Raw genomic sequence first — 6,997 nt, forward strand, 5'->3', positions numbered from 1 at the left:
GCCCTCAGTAACAAAAGGCAGGAAGTATGAGAAAAACATAAATGGTAACAATGCCACAAAGGGCGAACTGAGCATAAATGGCAGAAGTGACAAAGATGACTAGGGGATGGAGCAGCCACAGGATTACACAAGACTGCAAACCTCTCCAGGCCTGCAGCCGTAATTTTCATTGTCCAGACTGGTGAACCCTCTTATGATCCCTCATTTATGGTCCGGAGGGCACACCAGTCCGGCCGAAGCTCCAGGCCGCCCCAGAACCCCACGCCAAAGTTGACATCCAATATAACAACTGGTAGAGAAAACATGAACAACAAAAGGTAAAAACAGAAAACAGAAAGTCCTCTTCAACTTCCAACTTCTAAGCCTGATTCGGCAGAATATACGTGCATTTATGACCCAATTAAAACATTTTTAACCAAAACATTTATTTAAGGAACATGTTGAATTGCTTCATTGTTTACTATCTGTTTCTTTAAAGAGATGAAAATATGGTAGCTGTAGGTTGTGTGAGGTCCCATACATACTATAGATACTACCATCTCAGAACACAAACCAACATTACTGTAAAATTGGAGAAGTAATGGTACTCTTGGAAAGAAAACTCGATGGTACTTCTAGCTTATAACGTTCAGACAGACTCAGTGGTTGTTGCATAATCTGCCTTTAAATGTAGAAGTAGCCATTTTTTTTTTTATTTTGTAATGTGGAAGTGTTATATCCTACTAGGTTTCTTTGCTGTCTGTCTTCCGTAGGAAGATTTACTTCCTATATTTGTCCTGGTGACCAATGTCTCTTGCACAGCGAGTGATGGGAAATAGTTTTGAGTTGCCACTGACAATTTTGTAGGTATTTATTTGCCTTTTGTTGTTTATATTCATAGGTGTTTGTCTCGGTCCTAAATTCTTACTGCTGGTTGCAGGGACTGCTGCAAACGTAGAAGAAAAATGAAATGCCATCATACACTCTTCCATGTGTAATGCCATCACCAGCCTTTTTTTTTTTTTTTTAACAGAAAAAATTACTAGCCTTTATTCCAAATTCATCTATATTGCAGACAAACAGACAGTCTTCCCATAATCTAAGGATTGTGTAAAACATGCATCCTGTGGGTAGTGGGACCAGAGCCATGCGTTAATCACTGCCTGAAAAATCTGAGATTTGCTAAGCAATACAAAGTGTTTTCTTACAGCTACGGTGGCAAAGGTTTCAAATGTCAGATTATTAAATGTTGAAAAAATTGATATCTAATGACATGGTTGTTAAACCTCTTTTTTTGTGCAGCTTCAGCTATGAAACCCATTAAAAGCAATACCAGCATCTTTGAATCCATCACTGAAGCTCCAATTTTAGGTTGTCCACAGCTGATTGGTGGGGGTTCTAAGTAGGGAAACCATGCAAGCCCAGAAGACCTTGAAAACATACTGTAAACCCCCTTTATAAATCTCTAGAATTTTATGTTTTCAATGCTATTTGCATAAATAAAAATAATAAATTACATTGAATACTGTTCCCTAAAGTATACCTATTACTTGTGTATAAGGAAAGAGAATAAAGCAACATAGTTGATTCTTTATGCCTTTGAAGCTAATAATATTTTAGCATTAGGCTGAATATTTCTGGTTTTAATACTATTGGGAAATAGCTTTGCTAAAATATTTTATGAATGGCAATATTAAAGAAACAAAAGACTAACTTTGCTGCAGTCTAATCCAGTGTTATTTTTCTAATTATTCATGAGAATTCCTCACTGTTAGTATTTTTAAGCTTATTTGATCATTGTGGCTAATTCATTCATGGTGTGTTTTGCAAACTGGCAGTTTACAAACTAATTGTTTTAAACAATATGCCCTACAAGCTATTTGCATAAAAAAAAAAAAATCACTTACATTGAATACTGTTCCATAAAGTATACTTATAAATGGTGTATAACGAAGGAGAATCAAGCAACATAGTTGATTCTTTATGCCATTGAAGCTAATAATATTTTAGCATTGGATTGAATATTTCTGTTTTAATACGAATAGGAAATAGCTTTGCTAAAATATTTTTCGAATGCAAATATTTTAAATAAACAAATGACTAACATTGCTGCAGTCGAATCCAGTGTGATTGTTCTAATTATTCATGAGAATTCCTCACTGTTAGTATTTTTAAGCTTATTTGATCATTGTGGCTAATTCATTCATGGTGTGTTTTGCAAACTGGCAATTTACAAATTAATTGTCCCAAACAATATGCCCTACAGGTTTTCTCTGCTGTGAAGCTGCCTTGTCTGCTATGATGGCTGTTAATGGGCAGTTGAAATGCTTTCTTTGCAGACAATGGACTTGTTCAAGTGTGCAACTATTTAGGGGAAGCTGGCCCGCCCACCACGGGTGGCAACAGTTTGCGCTGTCTATGTCCAGCTGCTGTGTGCTGTCACGAGAATACAGGAGCCATGTGTCTGAAACAAAGAATTGTCACCCCATTGGCCCCTTCCAAGGAGAGACGCGAGTATATCAGTAACATATGGCCTTTTGGGGAATCCTTTCATTTAACCAACATTGTTTCCCTGTGTGTAAAACGGCATAGATATGAAAGTATCTTAAGTCAGCCAAGTGACTAAATCAATTTCCCAGAGCAGCACAACTCAGGACTCTAATTGGCTTGGCTCATATATTTTGTGAGAAGCTCCCTGAGAAACAGATTGGCCCATTTTTCAAGCTAATGATTGTTATTTGAAGTAATGAATTGACTGGTTTTGGAGAGGAGGGAGGCCATGGTATCCCAGTGGTAAAATTTAACTCTCATTTGTGATCAATGCTTAGAAGAGGAGCTTGCTTTTTGTGGAGAGACAAATTGGTACCACGGTTGTCTAAAGCATCAGGTCAACAGGAAGAAGTGGATGCTTTTCAAAGCAGCCATTGTTAATCCTACTTAACATAGGGATCAATAAATAAAGGATGGTCTATGGATAACAAAATTCTTTACTTTATTTGCTTTACCTTTTCCAATGGAGAAAAACAAACTGAAAAAATAATGAATATAGATAGATAGATAGATAGATAGATAGATAGATAGATAGATAGATAGATAGATAGATAGATAGATAGATAGATAGATAGATAGATAGATAGATAGATAGATAGATAGATAGATAGATAGATAGATAGATAGATAGATAGATAGATAGATAGATAGATGTTCTTTAGAATACTCAAATGTAACTTCATAGTTATGTGAATTGTACCTAAAATATACAAGTAGAGGAATGTAGTTTTTCAACATATCTTACATCTAATTTGTATGATGTGTATGTGTAAAGCAAGTTATATTTTCATTTTAATGTGCATGTTTATATTAGGTTATGTTTCAATTATATTTTATTTATTTTAGATTATATTGTAATTTTCAGTCAGCTTCAACAAAAGCTGATTACACAAAATGGTTCTTGTTTATAGGCAATGCATATAATATTGTATTTCATTTGCAATTAGGCTAATGGCAAAAGGATCCTTCAAGCGACAATTTGCCAGCTACGTGATCACTATAAAGTGGTGGTAGAACACTCACCCACATTGTATATGTTGCTCCATTGCTGGATTTAGCAGCAAGAAGCGACTTCCTCGCTACTGAAAAAGGCTTCAAAAATGTTATTTTCCAGCAATAGAGTGATACCACACTCATCGAGCCAACAAGGACTAGGAAGCAGGTGAGTGTTTTCAGCTCCCTACTGTGTCCTCCATAGTGGTCCTGGCGCTGGTTAATGCTGTGATATTCATCTTCATTGGTCTGTCATTATACATTTTATTCTTATTCTTTTATTGATAAAATTAGTCCGTCACTTATATACTGTAAGATATGCTACATCTGTTTAATATGCAACAGTATATTTTACATGACATATACAGTAAATATAAAGAGTTAAGTATAAAGACATACCCTGTTGCAAAATGTTCAAATATTATAAGTCACCTTGAATCTAGCCTTAATAAGAATGAGGCAAGCTGACTTGGGCTTTAAATAGCATTCCTTCATTCCTAAGATTTATAATATACAAAATTTAATTTCATGGCCATGTTTTTCCATGACAAAAAGAGAGCTGACATTATAGAAACATAGAGGGTTCCACTTCAGTACTTTAAGCCTGTGACCCAGAAAATGTAGGTAATGTCTTCTGGCTTTTCTCTGACTTTCCTGTTCTGCACAATTGTTCCAGGTTAGTGACACAGAAAGTATTGAAGATGTTCAGCGTAACAGCCAGGCAACTAGCATTTTTAGTGGGACATTGGCCTTCATTATTTTTTCTTGACAGGGTTAATTTATTAGTGAAGGGTTTACTAGAAGGGTTTGGTTAAGCTGATCATACTCAAAACATATTATAGGTCAACCAACGAATATAGTGTAAGCAAAGAAGAATGTACAGTCAGATTGTAATGTCAGTCACTGTTTCTCTGTTATTTAGGTTTCCTTTAAAATAGATGTAAACCTAAATAAAAAAAATAAAAAAAGATCATGCTCCTTTATGGCATGATCTATAGCACAGTGCTTGTGCCATGTAATTTGTCCCTTCCTGTGTTGTAATATTCCTGGTTGATCCTGCCTGCTCCTGTGTCTCCCTGTCTGTGCTGACCACGGTAATCATGGATGCTGAGCCATGACACCATGGTCAGTTTATGTGCCTCCGTCAGCCCGCTCTCTGCTGTGAATCTCTCGATTTCCCCCTCCCTCCCTGCCTGTCAGCGTGAGAGCAGCTCTCCTCCCTGCCCCTCTCTCTGCTATTCAGCTGCAATATGCATCAAAAGTACTTGTATCCTCTCTGGATTGTGCAGTTAGTAGCTATAGTGTGTGTGTTTCTAAAATGAAAAGGCTAAATACCTTTTTCCACACCACCGCTGTTCAGTCACGTGACTTCCCTCTGCTGGTCAGCTGACATCACAGGGGAATCTCAGCCCCTCACTGTGTGACTGTAGAAACACTTCAACTACAGCAGGTTATCAACATGTTTTACTTATATTATTCAGAAATACTTTTATAGATCAAATTTTAAAATGGCATTACTTCTATCCAAATGTAGCACTACCCCTGCAGTAGCCACTTGGAAATTTGGGTTCTCTGTTCTATGTCTCGACTTCAAGAACAACCTCAGCCTCACTGACACACCTGTTTCAATGAAAGTGACAGCAAGCAATTATAGGAAGACGAATATGGATACCTTTAATTTGGCTGTGAATTAGTGCCAAGAAATAGACACAAGACTGTTTAGTAGTAAATTAACTTAGTGTATCAGTACGGGTTAGAAGAAATAGTGGTTTGTGCATAAATACATGATATGTAGGTTCAGGCACATTCTGCTAGACATTATAATCACTATTCCCAGATTACTTAGAATAGAGTTCTGTACCACTAGCCTGGGATCAACTCATGAATCAGCAAAGTCAACAATAAACAGTGCATATAAGCATTAACTGCAATGTAAATAATAAAAATACTACGAGTCTGGAGTGCACTTTAGGAAAATGACTAGGATATGGTACAATGTCCCCTGTGAGGTATCTCATAGCATAATCAATAGGTGAAGGTCTCTGTGTTACAGCTGTAAAGGCACAGTCTTTAAATCTAACTCTTCAGCTGACTAAAGTTGGGGTCCAGTTGTATCATTAATGCACATAAGAATAGTCCCAGTCAAGCCTGTGGGCAGCAATAGGGCTACAAGAAGGCTGTATAGCCAGTTCATAAAGGACTCAGTCTCTTTAGTAGCAGAAAGTAAATACCTACAGCAGCAGCTCACCAGTCCCAGTGATATTGCAGCTCACTATCCAGTCACACACAGCGATTAGTCCACTCTCTGCTCTGCACCCAGGTAACTATAGCTGTTGCCACTCTGGATCCTGCTCAGCCCGCCATTATGCAGTAATGGTGGTACACACTGGACAGCGAAGTGCACTCTTCGGGGCTCCCTCAGGGCAAGAGGAAGCTGTGTCCTAAAATGCAGCCTTTTCCACTCCTCCTGGCAATCATCCTCTATGAAATACAGTGCTAAAGCTATTTATTACAGTACAGTCTCTCTCCTCTGGACTACAGTTCCCACAGTGCAATGCTACCTAATTCAGCTACTTCCTCTTGCTGATATAGCTGTTAACCAGTTTAGCACTGCAGGGCAGTAGTTACAGAGAGCAGCTGTAACCAGGGTTTCTCTCACTCTCCATTCTTAGCTAAGCAATGGGCTACACAAAAATAAATTAAATATATATTATTATTATACAACATATTTTTTTTTTTTTTGTGCATGGCTATAAAAATAAATATGTTAAAACTGAATTCCAGGCAGATCTAAAAGACAAATATGAATGCAGATCACACATACATCCCTTAATTTATGTTTTAAGGCATGCAGTGTAAGCACCTTATTTTAACTTGGTGTCAGCCTCTTGCAGTACCTGTACAGCAGAGCTCAGATAAGGGGAAGAAAAGGGAGCACAAGGAATCAATCACCTGTGTTGCAGTGCAAGGAGAACGTTGATACACAGTTAGAGCACAGTGCACTGGTTTTCCTTTCACTGCCCAGTTACAAGGTGGGGAGGAGATGTGTAAGTGAAAGCTAAACAGCAGCAAAGAATATCAGCTTCCCTCCCTGTGTTGTGTGGGAGAGCTTGTTTGGATCTGGATGGTCAAAAATACAAATACTTTTGATAGGTAAAACAGCTCTCATGTATAGTATGTATTTCATCTGTGCATCTTTCTGCTTGTTCTGGCTCACTCTGTTTTCTCCTCTGATTACCATGCCCACTGCAATGCAACACACCTAGATGCTCTGCTTTCTCCTCCCTTAAGCCTCGTACACACAATCAGATTATCGGACTAATTTTCTTTAGTTTTTTGTTGCATGCTAATCTCATATGAAAAGTGAAGAGGTTACTTTCATACGAAAATTCTCGTACGACAGAATTCAACTTCAGAAGTGATGTCATGTGTTGAATTGTTTTGTATGTATTCTTTAGTTTCCAAACATGCGTAG

Source organism: Pelophylax lessonae (genome assembly GCF_965119305.1).
Source record: "Pelophylax lessonae genome assembly, chromosome: 3".
In the NCBI taxonomy this organism is placed as follows: Eukaryota; Metazoa; Chordata; class Amphibia; order Anura; family Ranidae; genus Pelophylax; species Pelophylax lessonae.